General features: G+C 38.8%; 1 protein-coding gene across 1 annotated transcript in view; it reads left to right on the top strand.

The window, feature by feature from the left end:
* The window catches only part of TAFA2 (TAFA chemokine like family member 2), a 486,483-nt gene that overhangs the window by 91,034 nt on the left and 378,947 nt on the right, over positions 1–16,502 (top strand). The gene's annotated exons all lie outside the window — the stretch shown is intronic.

The following is a 16,502-nucleotide window of genomic DNA, read 5'->3' as shown; positions in this document are numbered from 1 at the left end:
TCCTAGTAATACTTCATAATGTATTTATGGGTCAATTTTAATATCTTTAAGTCTCTGTTGAATTCTGATATCAGACCACTACATGAAAGAGATGATTCTTAAGGTTTGGGGGGATATTTTTTAAGCCAGGACTAACTCTGTTGCAAGTGACAGAGAACCCCAACTCAAACTTGCTTAAAAAGAATTGATTGGCTAAGTAGCTTCAATAAATATTGGCAGTAGATCTCAGATCCAGAGGAAGTGATGCAAGAAGTAGGACTTTAATGAGTAGAACCAGGGACTCAATGATGGCAGAAGTCTATCTCTATTTTTTACTCATGTGTCTATTTATTTACATATTCTGTTTCGAAAGGATTTTTCCATATGGCAGGACACAAGGCCATTGCAGCCCAAGCTTAGCAATGCCAATGGAAAAACAACTTCACTCTCTTCTTATACATTTGTCAGTTTGGGGGAAGATTTCCATTGGCCAGGCTGATCAGATGGTGGTGATGGGAAGGTTTGCTAGGCACAGGTAGGTTAACCTCAGTCATTCACTCTTGAACCCTACTGCAAATCTGGCAAGTGTTATAGACTTCTGCAGGAAAATTGCTAAGTACCAATGGCTCTAAGTGTTTGTAATTCTTTCAGGGAGCGGCTTCATGGTGTCTTAGAAGTTTGGACTTCAAATTAAGGCCCCTGTGATAAAATGTGAAGATAATGCAATTCATTGTTGAAATCAAATGTTGGCAAATTGGAAATCAAATGTGAAATCAAATTTTTACTTCTTAAAAAAATTTTTTTTTTAGTGTTTTTATTTATTTTTGAGACAAAGACAGAGCATGAGCGGGGGAGGGTCAGAGAGAGGTGGAGACACAGAATCTGAAGCAGGCTCTAGGCTCTGAGCTGTCAGCCCAGAGCCCAATGCGGGGCTCGAACTCACGGAGTATGAGATAGTGACCAGAGCTGAAATCGGATGCCCAACCAACTGAGCCACCCAGGCACCCCATCGAATTTTTACTTCTAAAATACTAAATTCTTTTTATTAGAGAGAAAAGAGTGTATCTTTTTTTTTTTTTAATTTTTTTTTTCAACGTTTATTTATTTTTGGGACAGAGAGAGACAGAGCATGAACGGGGGAGGGGCAGAGAGAGAGGGAGGCACAGAATCGGAAACAGGCTGCAGGCTCTGAGCCATCAGCCCAGAGCCTGACGCGGGGCTCGAACTCACGGACCGCGAGATCGTGACCTGGCTGAAGTCGGACGCTTAACCGACTGCGCCACCCAGGCGCCCCAAGAGTGTATCTTTGATAGAATTCAAGGTAATATCTCCTTGTAATATGGGGAAATGTAAAGATTTTATTATTGGGGGATTGACTTCCCAAGCTTAAAACATCTTTAAGCTTTAACGACAAAGCAGCTTCCATGAAGAGTGAACACAGCTGAGAAGGGAAGGGCCAGAACTTTTCTCATGCTAGTTATTGGATTTACCACACAGAGGAAAAGAGGGATCTGGGCCTTTAATAACTCAAGCTTTTCCACGAAAATCAGAATAGGGTATAAGTGACTGGTGGAGAAGGAAGAAACTCACCTAATTGAAAGAGATGGAGTCCACCTGGATTATTGCAATGCCCTTGAAACCAGCCTCCTGTCTTCCACTCTTGCCATCTTAGTTTTTTTTTTTTTTTTTTTTAAGTTTTTAATGTTTATTTTTGAGAGAGAAAGGGGACAGAGTGTGAGCCGGCAAGGGGCAGAGAGAGAGAGGGAGGCACAGAATCTGAAGCAGGCTCCAGGTTCTGAGCTGTCAGCACAGAGCCCGACATGGGGCTCCAGCTCAGGAACTGTGAGATCATGACCTGAGCGAAAGTCGGAAGCTTAACCAACTGAGCCACCCAGGTGCCACACCTCTTCCACCCCATTTTTTTTTTTTTTTTTAAGTATTACCACAGAACAGACGGAGCGATCATTCAACATGTAACCAAGCAGATTTGTGAGTACTGGTCATTGACCAATCCCTGTGGTAAAAATATTTAACATGATCTATAAGCTGTGGTCTGGCTCCGCCTCCTTTCCCCACGTGATCATATGCCAGTTTCACCCCTTTGACTGGCGTTTCTATTTTGCACATGCGCCAAGCTCTTGTGTTTCTTAGTCTTTCCCCACGTTGCGATTTATTCCTTAAACGTCTTCACTTTTGCTTTTTTCCCCCGTAGCTCTCTCCTATTTGTCCTATAGACCTTGATTTAATTATTACTTCTTCAGAAAGGCCTTCTGGAACCTAAGTATATTTGGACTTTGTGGTATTCCCTCAGTAGTATTGTATCGGTGCAAGTTGTGAGGATGGATTTGTTGGTTTAATGTCTATCTCCTTTTTACATTATAAGCCCTGTGCGGTCAGGTATCATGTCTGTTTTGTTCACTTGGTGCCCAACACAGTGCTTGGGACGTAATTTTTAATGAATGCTTTTTTAAATAATCAGCGAAGAAACGGGAAGAGAGTAGTGATGCTACCAAGCAGCTGCAGCAGCTGAGTGCAGAGCACAGAAGGAGCAAGGGAGTGATAAACTATAGCAGATACTCCGATGGTGGAGCCAGAGAGAGATACACATGCAAAACGCACACTGAACAGCATTGCCGCCTGGGGCGTGGGGCTCTGTGATTGCAGGCACGTGTCCCTTGAGGACACGCATAGGCACGCGTGCCTCCTGCTCAACCGCCCCTGAGCGAATCGGTGTGACGCTGGGGAGGCCTGGCAATCAGGACCGCTTAGCAGCCTGGGGAAAGCTTTGCACACTGCCTGTGAATGACAAGCTAAGCCATTTCTGCCTGTGTTTCAACACTTGCTCCACTGGCAGACTTGGCTTCATTTGTAACACTGAGTTATCATTATTGAAATACTGTAAATTGCATTGTACACTTGGGAAGTATTTTCCTTAAAAATAATTTAAAGATCATTTACCTTCTTCTGGGAATACATACAAAAAGGGGGGACAGTTGTAGTTGGGATTATAATCCTTTGTACAAAATACAGTTTACTCTTTTTAAATGAACTTTATTCCCTGTTTTTTAAAGGTAATATTTTACATTTTCTTTTCCATGAGTTGATCACATTGTGATGACCTACATGTCTTTTTATCTTAGCTTTAACGAACCCCTCCCCCTCAAAACCCCTTTCTTTGCGTTCAGGTATAGTTAAGCAGGCCTTCTTCACTTTCCCCTGTTTTCTCGATGATACTTGCATGATTTTAGTGTTTGCAATTTCAGTGATACGTGGATGCTTGACTTTTGAAGGAGCACATCTCCGTCTGAGCAACATCTTTGGCATCCAGATAGGAGTCCCTGGACCTATCTGTGATGTTGGGCTGTACCTAAAGGTACAAAGAACAGATAAGATCCCCAAAGAAGGGAATCCAAAGTCATACTCTGCTTTTTTTGATAATAGCTTCCACAACTTATCATGGGATGCTGGTTTAATGGTGGTGGGGAATGATCATGTACAAAGGTATTAAGAAAGATATGGCAATGGCAATACAGGGAGACATTTTCTTAATACCAGTCTTTATAAAGTTTGCTCTTTGAACCAGATCTGTCAGGCTCTTTTTCTTGGGGCTTTGCATAACGGGTTCCTTCTCACCTTTTAGATGTCATTTTTAACATCACATCCTTAGAGAGGCTTTCTGGGGTAGGCCAGTTTGCAAAGACTGGTTCATGCTTGAGGATTTGCAAAAAAGAATTCTTGATCTTTGAGTACTGTCAGTGTTCTTGTATATTACTAAGAATCGGAAAATAAACAGTGCAAGGGTACATGTGAGTTTAGCAACACAATGGCAAGGAGGGAACAGATTCCTCAACCTCCTGTGTTTTTCAGAGGCACACCCAAAATTTAGTAGAATCAGCTGTGACGGATCCTACAGGGCAGAAGGGTTTTTTGCCTTTTAACCATTTTTAGGCTAGTGTGAGAGTTGGACATACCAACTTAGGGTGAGGTTCTGCCTTATTAAAAGAACTTCATTTGGGGGCGCCTGGGTGGCTCAGTTGGATAAGTGTGCCAGTTCTGCTCAGGTCATGATCTCACGGATCGGGGATTCAAGCCCTACATTGGGCTTTGTGCTGACAGCTCAGAGCCTGGATCCTGCTTCTGATTCTGTCTCTCTCTCTCTCTCTCTCTCTCTCTGCCCCTCTCCTGCTCATACTCTTTCTCAAAAATAAATAAACATTAAAAAAATTCATTTGAGCTGTGCCACTCACATGTGGATGCTAGGTCCGTAATTTCTTGCTGTGCCATGACATTTGATTTACTGCTGTGATATTTGGCCTTAAAGAGCCTGACCCTGGTCTTCTAGACCTTTCCTAGCCGTTCCCTTTATTCTCTACTACAGTGCCATGTTTATTTCCCTCATAAGTCAAATAGCATTTAATTTGTTTGCCTGTTTCATGACCATCTACCCCTCAAGATGTGAGCTCCAGTAGGCTGGCAGTTGTAATTCCATCTCTCAGGTGCAGTCCCGTGCCTAACCCAGTGCCCGATACCTAAATACCTTGTATTTCTTCCTCTCGTAGAATCATGCATATGACACTCTTGTGGTTGTAGGTATCATTAGGTAAGAATGTTTTCTACATGTGTGCAAGCCGCACACTTTCAGTATGCCCCTGAGATACCTTAGCAAAGTCTGGCCTATAAGGTCTGGGGCCTGGGATCCGGGGGTAGGTAGGCATGTATAAATGGTACCTTTAAAACCATCCACAGCATTTGGAAACCTGGGCAATTGAGAAAAACCTGTCAATGGCTGTTTTTTTTTTTTTATTGTTATTTCTCCTCATTCCTGCAAATTTTAATACCTTTGAAACACATGTTCTTCTAATTTGTTGTAGTAATTTGGCCAATATTCTAAGCAATTATATCACCGTAGTTCAGAAAACAGGATCTAGATTGAATTGCCTGTGTTCCTGTCCCGGCTCTACCTCTTTTGATCTGTGTGATTTTTAGTGTTTTTTTTTCTTTTTTAACTTTTATCTTAATTCAAGTTAGTTAGCATACGGTGTTATATTAGTTTCAGGGGTGTGGTATAGTCAGTTATTCAGCACTTCCATACATCACCCTGTGCTCATCACAAGTGCACTCCTTCATCCCCATCACCTGTTTTACCCATCCCCTCACCCCCACCCACCTCCTTCTGGTAACTATCCGTTCTCTATAATTAAGAGGCTCTTTCTTGATTCAGTGTTCTCTCTTATTTTTTCCTCTTTGGTCATTTGTTTCTTAAATGCCACTTATGAATAAATTTATATGGTATTTGTCATTCTCTGACTTATTTCACTTAGCATTATACACTGTAGATCCAACCATGTCATTGCAAATGGCAAGATTTCATTATTTTTTCTGGCTGAGTAATATTCCATTGCATGTATATACCATAACTTATTTATGCATTCATCAGTTGATGCACGCTTGGGCTGCTTCTGTATCTTGGCTATTGTAAATAATGCTGCAATAAACACAAGTATGCATGGTTTCTAAATCTCTATGCTTTGAGTTTCTTCATTTTAAAAATGAAGCTAACCAGAGGATGTATTTTACAGTAGTCTTGTAAAGATGAAATTTTTTTATTAAAAATTTTTTTAATGTTTATTTTTGGGAGAGGAAGAGAAACAGAGCATGAACGGGGGAGGGGCAGAGAGAGGGAGACACAAAATCTGAAGCAGGCTCCAGGCTCTGAGCTATCAGCACAGAGCCTGACATGGGACTTGAACTCATGAACCATGAGATCATGACCTGAGCTGAAGTTGGATGCTTAACTGACTGAGCCACCCAGGCCCCAAGATGCAATTTTTTAATAGGTTCAATGTGTTCAGAGCAGTCTCTAGAAGAGAGTAAACATTCAGTGTTAGTCAAAATAAATTGATAAATCAGGGTTAAAATTCAAGTTTAAATTTGTTCTCTTTCTTTCCTATGTTATGTAGCCATTTGAAATTTTGAAAGGTAAACGAATTTCTTTCTAAAATTCTTTTGTGGTAATGCCAGTCATGGGTATTTTTCAAGTTGGGAGACATAACCCTGAGAAAGATGGGGACAGTTGTCTCCTAGGTGCCTAAATTTACAAATACCCATAGCAAGGAATTTTTAAAACACAAAAGTTCCTGAATGTATAATAAACATGATTGATATCTTTGAAAATATTTTACCCTGGAGGCTACACACATTTCAACCCTGCTGCAATTACTCAATACATGTTAAAATCTTCTCTTTTGGATTCGCCTTCAGAGCAAATTTACACTCTTTCCAAGGACATCTGCCTTTTTATTTTGTAGTTAAATCTTGTTTTGAGTATTGCTTAATTTTATCATTCACCTGATTTATTGGACTTGACACAAAATGGTTTTGGTTCTTTAATCCACCCTCAGTGAATGAACACGTACGGCTCTCTGAGGATAATCAAGAGTGCAATTTGTGCTTTGGGAATGTTTTCGAAGGTGGAGTTCTCAAAACGTCGTGAACATATGGCACCATCATTGGAATCTGGTGTTGCCTTATAAGGTTACCACTTTGAGAACAACATGTATTTGGATGTAGAAGTTCTAGCAGTTATTAGTTTTATAGCTAAAATTTGAACTCCCCGGAGGGTCTTTTTGATTCTTTGCTTTCAAGGTACATAACAACTTTGAAGCCAAAATTCATTTGAATGTGTGAATTCTATTAGTCAAAAAAAAAAAAATAATAAAACAACAAAACTCTAGCAATGTCAATTTGCGATCCTTTTTTGTCATGGCTGCATTTTATCATTAAATATTTGTCATTCTAATCACACATATTTGAAATCTTCACTTCCATCATTAATACTACCTTGATAAATCCATAACATATACACGGGAGTGGTTTATATTAGAAACATATAAATGCATTCTCTCATTGCTTTCCATCACAACACATTCCTGAAAATGGTTCTATAAAGGAGATAATGTCTTCCCAAAGGAACTACTGTTGGAGATTGTGTTCCTAACAAATGACAAAAAAATCAAATAAATCAGAGATTTAATGTATTAAAATGTATTAAATGTATTAAAATGTATTAAAAATGCAAAATTATAACAGTCAAGCCCTTTATAATAGTCTAAAATACTAAAGTAGTATACTAAGTCATATAAAATATCCATAAATATACTGAACATATTGATTATAAAGAAGATATGAATGGACTATAAAGTTTCCATATTGCAAAGAAAATATTGATGTATAAATCTGACTGAAAACTGACCAATAGTAAATGGTTATTATTCATTTAATTATAATGGTTTTAAAAATTGTATGGGATTTGGAGAGAGATGATTTACAGGACTGATGTCTCTGAAACTGTCTAAAGAAATGTAGGGGCGCCTGGGTGGCTCAGTCGGTTGAGCGTCTGACTTCGGCTCAGGTCATGATCTCGCGGTTGTGAGTTCAAGCCCCGCGTCAGGCTCTGTGCTGACAGCTCAGAGCCTGGAGCCTGCTTCAGATTCTGTGTCTCCCTCTCTCTGGCCCTTTCCCGCTCATGCTCTGTCTCCCTCTGTCTCTCAGAAAATGAATAAATGTTAAAAAAAAAAATTAAAAAAAATGTAAACATTGTGCCTTTTCTCTCTTAATAGAATATTCCCACAAACAGGCAGATGTGACAAAAAATAAAAAAGATACCTTTGTCCTTGGAGCCATGTCTTAACCTACTTTTTAGTAGGTTTTCAATACATTTGTTAATGAGATGGATTGATTCACTCAAGTGACATATATGGGACATGTACAGTGTTACAGGCACTGTTCTAGATATTGGGCTACCTAGACGTAGGGGAGTTGAGCAGGAATCAGTAAAAGAGGCTGAGAAGGAGTAGAAAGGAAAACTAGGTGAGTGTGATGTTCTGCAAGTTAAGTGAGGAAGATATTTCAAGGAAACTGGGCTGCTTATTTGTGTCAACTAGTATGAGAATGAAAAATACTTAATAGCAACCTTCAAAAAGCGATTTGGAATCTCTTTCGTAGAGCCAGGTATGAGGTGGTTTTGGAACAGTATTGTGACTGAACTTATACTTTGTCCTCAATTTGACAAATATTTGAATGAATATATAGGGACTGGGATCACCTAGTTGTGGCTGTTAATTTGGGACCTTCAAATGATTTCTTTGGAAATCTGAGTAATTAGACAAGATGGCAAATAGCTGTATGAGATCTGAATTACCTGCTCAGGGTACCAGTTGATCTGTCACTTAGTTCCACATGGGTGCTTTGGTGATCCTCCTCTTCTCCACCCCCCAGTGATCGGAAGGTTGTAACGTACAGGGCGTAAAAGGCAAGGCCAGTACCTAGAGAGACATTACATAATGGATGTCTATGTGTTTATGTAAGTATATACATTATGCTTAAGAGAGAGACAAATACTTAATATATATCTATTATATGCTAAGCATGTGCTGAGCTCTGTAATGCTGTTTAATGTCATATGGGCATTCACTGCCTTGAATTAAAATGAGAAATATAAATATAAATGCTGTAGTTGCTTACAGAACAAATGTGAACTGGAATAGTCATAGAAAAGTTGGATAAAAATGTGGAGTTTGCAGTGGGACTTCCAGCCATGTCTTTGTCTTGGCACCTGAGATAAGAAAAGGATGTATCTACACCTAGCAAAATGTTTGGCACGTAATAAGTAGTTAACAATGCCTGTTTGGTTACTTTTGCTATATTACATATGTGAATATTCAGATCTTTTGTTCAGATTTCCTGAAAGTGGCAAAGCAATAGATAATAGGCATAAATAACTGTATGTATGTAGGAAAAGAATTCAGCTTTGCCAGCTTTATCAAATCTAAATTACTGGAAATCTAGTGTAGGCCCAAATTGGCTATCCTCTAAAGATTTATGAACTGTCCTAACAAAAGTGGCAGATTTCTGGAAGTGACCGAACAACCAAAGAAGAGATAGATTTGCTTATTTGTCTTGATCTAACTGGGAATATTTTCCCTGGAATGTGAAGGTTGCAATTGGGATTATCTATTCTTTAGAAAAAATATTCGTCATGTTCAACAGGGAAGAAAAGGGCATAACTAAATGTGGAAAAGAGAGAAGAGACTAGCTTTTCAGTTGACCTTGAGGCTCCGGCACTAGGATTGATAGTGACTCTATTTCAGCCTTCAATTATTACTCAATTGCCAAAGGAAAACTTCTTATTCACAGTCTTGAGGCAAGCCCTTTCTCTTTCTAAATCAGCAGCTTGCTTAAAGTAATGCCAACTGTTTTGTTTAGAAACCTCGCTGTTCTTCAGACTGTAAAAGCATGCTTCTATTTTCCAAAGTAGAAACGTATTTTATTTGATTTTGCAGTATAATTTTGATAGCTTTGTGGTAAAGTTGGAAAATTTTCCTGTTAGATAATGGATGTGTAAATGACTGCCAGGAGATTTTGTTCAGGGTCCAATTTCCTGTAGCTCCTCACTTATTTGTAGAAAAAGCTTTCAATTCAGTCCATTAATTGAAATTCTTGAATAAATTCCCCAAGAGTTTGACTCTACTGGACTAGAGGTTAGAGACTAGTTTGCAATCATGTGGAAATTTTATCCACTGAAAAGTCAGGATCTGAATGTGAAAGGAAACCAAAGGGGGAGACTCTAACGTTAAGTAAAATGGGGAGTCGCTGCCAGAGCCTGAAGGTAACTGTGTGTGGAACACAATATCCAGGCAGTCTTGAGAGGATTGCTACTATTTAGGTAGCACATAACTCATAAAGGATAATATCCAAATGATATCCAGCTTAATTCACAGTGCAGGATACAATGATGTGTGAGGTTTGATGGATCTATAGTGTGATTAAAGAACTCTGTTGGGGGATAAAGCAAATAGCAAGTGGCAGGACGAAGGATGCTTGCATAGGTGAAAGCCTAATCAGGTATGTTACCTGTAGCCGTTGATCTTCAAAACCTCATAAAACATGGACTTCATCTTCAGTTCCCATGACTCATTAGCAGTTATTTGTTTCAGCACTGTGGTTTTTCAAAGATCATCCAGCTATTTCTGTGGGCCACATATATCTAAAAGCTTGGGCCAGGTCAACAGGAATATAGAATAGATTCAATTGGCCTCAAGGGATTGGTACTCCCCCTTCCCCCCCCTAATGTTACAGCTCAATATAGATTCTGGTTAAGTCCTGCTGCTTTTCATATCCTGTTTGGCTCACCTTAAAACTATCAATTGACAAAACCAATGACTGAAATTAAAAACTCATCACTTAAGACCTTGGGCACTGCTAGGGTTCTTTCATTTAGGGTAATACTGGAAATCATAGTATGTAGATGGTTCACAAAACTGAGGCTTAAAATAGCCTGGAAATGATGGGTAGCAGGTGAAGTGTGGTGGTTCCCTTTGAAACAAAACTAATCTTTGCATTTGCTGCTTGACTCTGATCACATTCACTGATAGTCCCCAGTCAATTTCATCTACCATATGATTTCACTCATATGTGGAATTTAAGAAACAAAACAGATGAACATATGGGAGAGGGGGGAAAAAGGGAGAGAGAAGCAAACCATGAGAGACTTTTAAGAGTAGAGAATAAAGTGACGGTTGATGGAAGGAGGTGGGTGATGGATGGGCTAGATGGGTGATGGGTATTAAGGAGGGCACTTGTGATGAGCACCAGGTCACTGGGTGTTGTATGTATGTGGTGAGTCACTGAATTGTTCTCCTGACACCAATATTGCACTGTAGGCTAACTAGAATTTAAATAAAAATTTGAAAAAAAATAACACCATTAGAAATATGTGAGGAAATCTTAATATCACAGCAAGGTTGTAAAAACAACATGAGAATAAATATGTGTGCAAAAAAAGTATATTGGTTTATTTTGTCATAAGAGGTTTTAATGTTAACTAACTGGACTTCAAATATTCATAAAAGAGACTAGTGTTAGTATGGCTTTGGTGTTACTTTGTTTTACCATTATCTCAGAGTTGGTTTGAAATCCTATTTTGTCCTTGAGGAAATCTGTTGACCTTGAGAATTAAGAAGAAAACTTTAGAGCATTTTTTGTTGTTGTTGCTACTACTTCTCTTTTGGATAAAGGGAAAGAAAGAATACTGTTTCATGAGGTTTGGTGTGTGTGTGTGTGTGTGTGTGTGTGTGTGTGTGTGTGTGTGAGAGAGAGAGAGAGAGAGAGAGAGAGAGAGAGAGAAAGACACAGACATATAGATAGCACGTGTTTTTTCAGTGTACATCAATCTAGATTTTTCTCTCAGAATGCAAAATCATAATAAATCTGACACCCCTTGTGAGTACCTCAGGAACTGACAACTTCAATATACGAACATATTTCTTAACTTGAATTTTACATAGTGCTGTCTCCATCACTTGTAATTACTTAGATGCAAGGTATTCCTATGCCTTTGTCTTCCTAAGGAAGCATCTTCCATAGCCTTCCTCACTTTTAATGTGTTTTCTAGCTCATCACCAGTGCCATTTTCTGGGGAGCAAGCAGTGTCTCTATAGGGCTCCTTTCCCAGAGATGATCCTTGAGAGTCTTTCCTTCTACTCAGTTAGTGCTACAGACCCATTGTTGTTCCCAGCTCAAGAATAAAGCTCATCCTACCATAGTCTTGCCAGGCCAGAGAGCCACATCTGTGATCTTTGTCTGTACATGGGACTGGGGGCACCATGGGAGCTATTCTTCTGTATGCTGCTCCCTTCTGGAAATTGCTTTTTTTTTTCTTTATTTTCTATTATTATTATTATTTTTTCTGCTGAAGTTTTAAGATGCATACTTATCTGCTAAATTGGAATGAAAAGAGAAACATGGGATTTTTGAATGATCATGGACAAAAAGGATTGAATAAAAACGAATGGGATGTGGAGTTCTAACTGTTCTTTCCATATTTGATGATGCTATTAATAGACTATCATTGAAACATCAATACCACAAACTTCTGGTTGCTCAAGCTGAAGAGTCATGCTTGATTCTTCTTTTTCCTTTATTCCCCCATAGCTGGGGTAACTGTGGTTTATTGTCCAAACTGGGGTAATGTTGAGAATGAAAGTGCCCTATATGGGGCACTGCAACCATAGACAGAAATCAGTTTTGTCACAGGTGAACAGGGAATGAACGATTACCCTATCCGTGAGTAAATACATAAGATTTGTTAGCTTTGCCTTCAAAACATACATTGAATGAATTCATTTGTCTCCATCCCCACTGCTATGATCTCCAAGCCATCAACGTGTGCTGTTACAACAACTCCTAGTGGATCTGCTTTGATTCTTGCCTTCACAGGTTTCATTTTCTACACAGCAGCCAAAATAATCTTTTCAAACAAATTAGAGCACATAATTCCCTTGTTCCAAAATCTCCCAAAGTTCCAAGTCCTTAGAAGAAAATTCATATGCTCCCCTGGCCTGTAATGCCTTACCTATCTCTTGTAGGTCATCCCATAGCAACATTCCTAGGCCTCATCTCTGCTGGGCCTTCTCTGTAGTTCTTCACGTGCAAGGCCCAGGTCTGCCACAGAGACATTGCACTTGCTCTTCTTCTTGCCTGAAATGCTCGCCCACCAGGTCTACCTTTCTGATTCTTTCTCGTCATTCAGATCTCAGAAAATGTCACCTCCTCCAAGTACTCTAACTCATTCTAATGCCATCTTTACCCTTTCTCCAGTCATTGCATCTTGTTATGTTTCTTTATAGCACCTCCCAGTATCTGAAATTACTCTGTTGTTCAAAACCGTGGTAAAATACGCATGTCATAAAATCCACCACGGTAACCACTTTTGAATGTACAGTTCAGTGGCATTAAGTCCATCGACCTTGTTGTGCAACTCTCTCCAGCATGTTTTTCATCTCCCCAAGGTGAAACTCCACACTCATTAAACAACGTGTCTTGTTTTGTTTCTCCAAAGCCCTGGGACCCCTGTTCTACTTTCTGTCTCGGTTTAAGTTTGACTATTCGAAGTACTTCATGTAAGTGTAATTTCACTTAGCATAGTACCCTCAAGGTTTATCTGTGTTGTAGCATATGTCAGAGTTTCTTTTAAGGTTCAGTATTTCATTGTGTGTCTATAAACCACATTTTGTTTATTTGTTCATTGATGGATCCTTTTGGCTACTATGAGTAATACTTCTATGAACATGGGCATACAGATACCTTTTTAAATTTTTTTTTAAAGTCTGAGAGAGAGAGACAGAGAGACAGAGAGACAGAGAGAGAGAGAGAGAGAGCCCAAGTGAGGGAGGGACAGGGAGAAGAGAATCCCAAGGAAGCTCCTCTCTGACAGCTCATAGCCCGAGGCAGGGCTCGAACTCATAAACCCATGAGATCATGACCTGAGCCGAGATCAAGAGTTGGACTCTTAATCAACTGAACTACCCAGACGCCCCCGTACAGTTACATTTTTGAGACCTTGCTTTGAGATCTTTTGGGTACACACTCAGAAGTTTGAAGTTGGATTGCTGGATTATGTTTTAAAGTTTTTCATGAACTACTGTGCTGTTGTTCATCCTGGCTGCACCATTCCCATCACAGTGAATAGGGTTTTAATTTCTCCATATCTTCACCCCCATTTATTTTCTGGGTGGGTTTTTTTTAATATGTCATTGTAATAAATGTAAAGTGGTATCAATATAGTTTCATTTCCATTTCGCTAATGATTAGTGATGTTGAACCATCTTTTCATATGCTTATTGACTGTGTATCTTTTTTTGGAGCAATATGTATTCAAGTCCTTTGCTCACTTTTAAAATGAGTTTGTTGTTGAGTTATAGGAGTTCTTTATATATTATGGATACTTTCCATATAAGATATATGGCTTACAAATATTTGTTCCTGTTCTCTGAGTTGCTTTTTTACTCCTTTGATGCACAAAAATTTTTAATTTGGAGGAAGTCCAAATTATCAATTTTTTTTTGTTACTTGTGCTTTTGATAATACATCCAGGAAATAATTGCCAAATCCAATGTTATTAAGGTTTCTCTCTATGTTTTCTTCTAAGAGTTTTATAGTTTTAGCTCTTTTTAGGTCGTTGATTCATTTAAATTTTTTTTAAATGTTTATATTTATTTTTGAGACAGAGACAGAGCATGAGTGGGGGAGAGGCAGAGAGAGAGGGAGACTCAGAAGCAGGCTCCAGGCTCTGGGCTGTCAGCACAGAGCCCGACGTGGGGCTCGAACTCATCAACTGTGAGATCATGACCTGAGCTGAAGTTGGATGCTCAACCGACTGAGCCACCCAGGCGCCCCAGGTCTTTGATTCATTTAAAATAGATTTTTGCATATGGTATATTGTACCTGCTCTTTTTTATTTCTGTGAATCCCATAAAATATAAGCTTAATGAGAAAATGCATCATGCTTGTTTTGCTCTACATTGTATTCCAGCCCTTCCATTAGGGCTTGGCATATAGTAAAATGTGAAATGAATGAACAAAAGGAGATATTCAAGTGAAGTGTTTAAGGTAAATAAACATTCACTTCTCAGAATCATAGAATCTTGTGCCAACATGAGAGCTTATTCAATTTGTGTTAATCACTTTCTAGGTCTGCTTTCTTCTAGCTCTTATTTCTTTGGTCATCCAGCCTAGAAATTATGTTCCTGGAAATGTGGTTTATCAAGTTCAATTTATCTCCATCTGCTAAGAGTGGGATTAAACATAACATAAGTAGTGTAAGGTAATGTAACATAACAAACATAACACTGAAAAGTCCTCTTTCTTCTGTAGAAGAAATGGGGGCAATGAACTTCAGAATAGATCTTCTTTTTAGTATTTTGAAGGTTCATATAAGTTTCATGTTAAAGATGCTGTAACTTTGTCTAGTTTCTTTCTTTTACCTGGGAAAGTATAGTCTTGTTTATAATTCTTAGCATGTTATGTGGACAATAATTGAGAAAGCAGGCTTGGAAACTTCAGCATTGCTTTTCTTAATTGATTGGAGGGTAGAGAAAACTCTTCATAATCCCTCCTCTTACCTCAAGAAAATCTGCTTAAACTATTTGTGCAAGAATCTGCTGCTAGAGATAGGGAGGTCTGATGAAAGGAAGACAAATCATAGCTTATTGATGATAGATGTGCTATAGGGATGGGTTTACCAGGACAGTGGGAAACAGTCTCATCTCAGTCTGGGGTGGGGTAATCCATCCCTCTGATTGCATGTGGAGTGGGGCATGAGGGCCTGAACAGATAGTGAGGAAGCATTTGTCTTGGAGAAGCCTGACTGAGAGGGGTCAGTCAAGGTCAACATCATTGGGATTTTTAGTTCTTAGTGGGAGTAGCAACTGGTGATTTCCTCATGGATCCTAAAGTTTGAGGGTATGTGTGATGAATACAGTGGCTTCTGGGGCAACTCAAACAGGTCGTTGTTGTTGCTGTTGTTGTTGTTGTTGTTGTTGTTCTTCTTCTTTTTTAAGAAAGAAAGAAACTTGGATATTCTTTTAATTCAGTCACTGAAAGAACTGAATTTTGAGCATACTCTCTAGCTCATGTGGCATAGGGAAACAGTTCCTATATCAGGAGAGCCTGAAATGTTTTAACTGATGTCAACCTGTCTTGCTATAACCTTTCTGTCTCACTGATTGTTTTTTTTTTTGAAATGTAAGTTTTATTTTTTAACTCTACTGATTATGAGGAAAAGAAAACAAAATAAATTCTCTGGGTGGGTTTTAGAGTGTTTCTAAAGGGTTCTATCATTCAGATAAGTGTTTGCTATCTCTATTACTACTTTGTCCAGTCTTTATTTCTAGTCATGAGTGTTTATGATAGTCTAAGCATGAGGCCTGCTACTTAGAAAGGACAATTTCAGATGAAATAAATAAACCACTGGAGGGAGAACTTGCCTTTGCTACTCTCTTTTCCCTTTTTTGGGGGGAGCAGTATTTCTCCTCTCATAAAAATTATTGCAGACTCATATCCAAACATGGCTCTCAGGTTTTGGCAAACATTTACAACTGTGCATTGGTAAATATGCCAAGAGACCTTCCCCACTTCTTGTGAATATGACTGTGCACGAGTCAGTTCAGCATTTGTATTATGCCTCTACCTTTATACTATGCTTTTATAATTAGAGAAGAGCAAATGGAAAAATGCTAATGACTGTCATAATTGGATTCATTATTTAAACAAGTATTAGATAAGCTATTAGGTGTTTAAGTATTAAGCATATAATTGGGAAGTGGTTTTGTGCTCTCAAAAAGCTTCCATGTAAACTTGGATTTGAAAATTGTAGGAGGAAAAGGAATATAACAGGTGAAGAAAATATTAGAAACATGTAGTGCAGTTGCCAGATGATTTTGTCTCTTTGCATACCTAGTACAGATTTTGATGAAAGGTTGGCTTCTTTGAAAATGTACTGTATACTCATACTTAAGCCATAAATCTCTTGAATTTGGAGTTCAATTTAAAACACCCTGGGAATACTGACACATTTCCTTTTGAATGTATCTTTAGAAACACACACACGCTCAAGCACACACACCGTGATTATAAAATATTCTCTGAGTAACAGCAGTGAGGGCAGAATTTAAATTAGATGGTAA

The sequence above is a fragment of the Prionailurus bengalensis genome, chromosome B4 (genome assembly GCF_016509475.1).
Source record: "Prionailurus bengalensis isolate Pbe53 chromosome B4, Fcat_Pben_1.1_paternal_pri, whole genome shotgun sequence".
NCBI classification, from domain to species: Eukaryota; Metazoa; Chordata; class Mammalia; order Carnivora; family Felidae; genus Prionailurus; species Prionailurus bengalensis.
The sequence above is the reverse complement of the archived record's forward strand: the minus strand, read 5'-3'. Positions and strand labels throughout refer to the sequence as shown.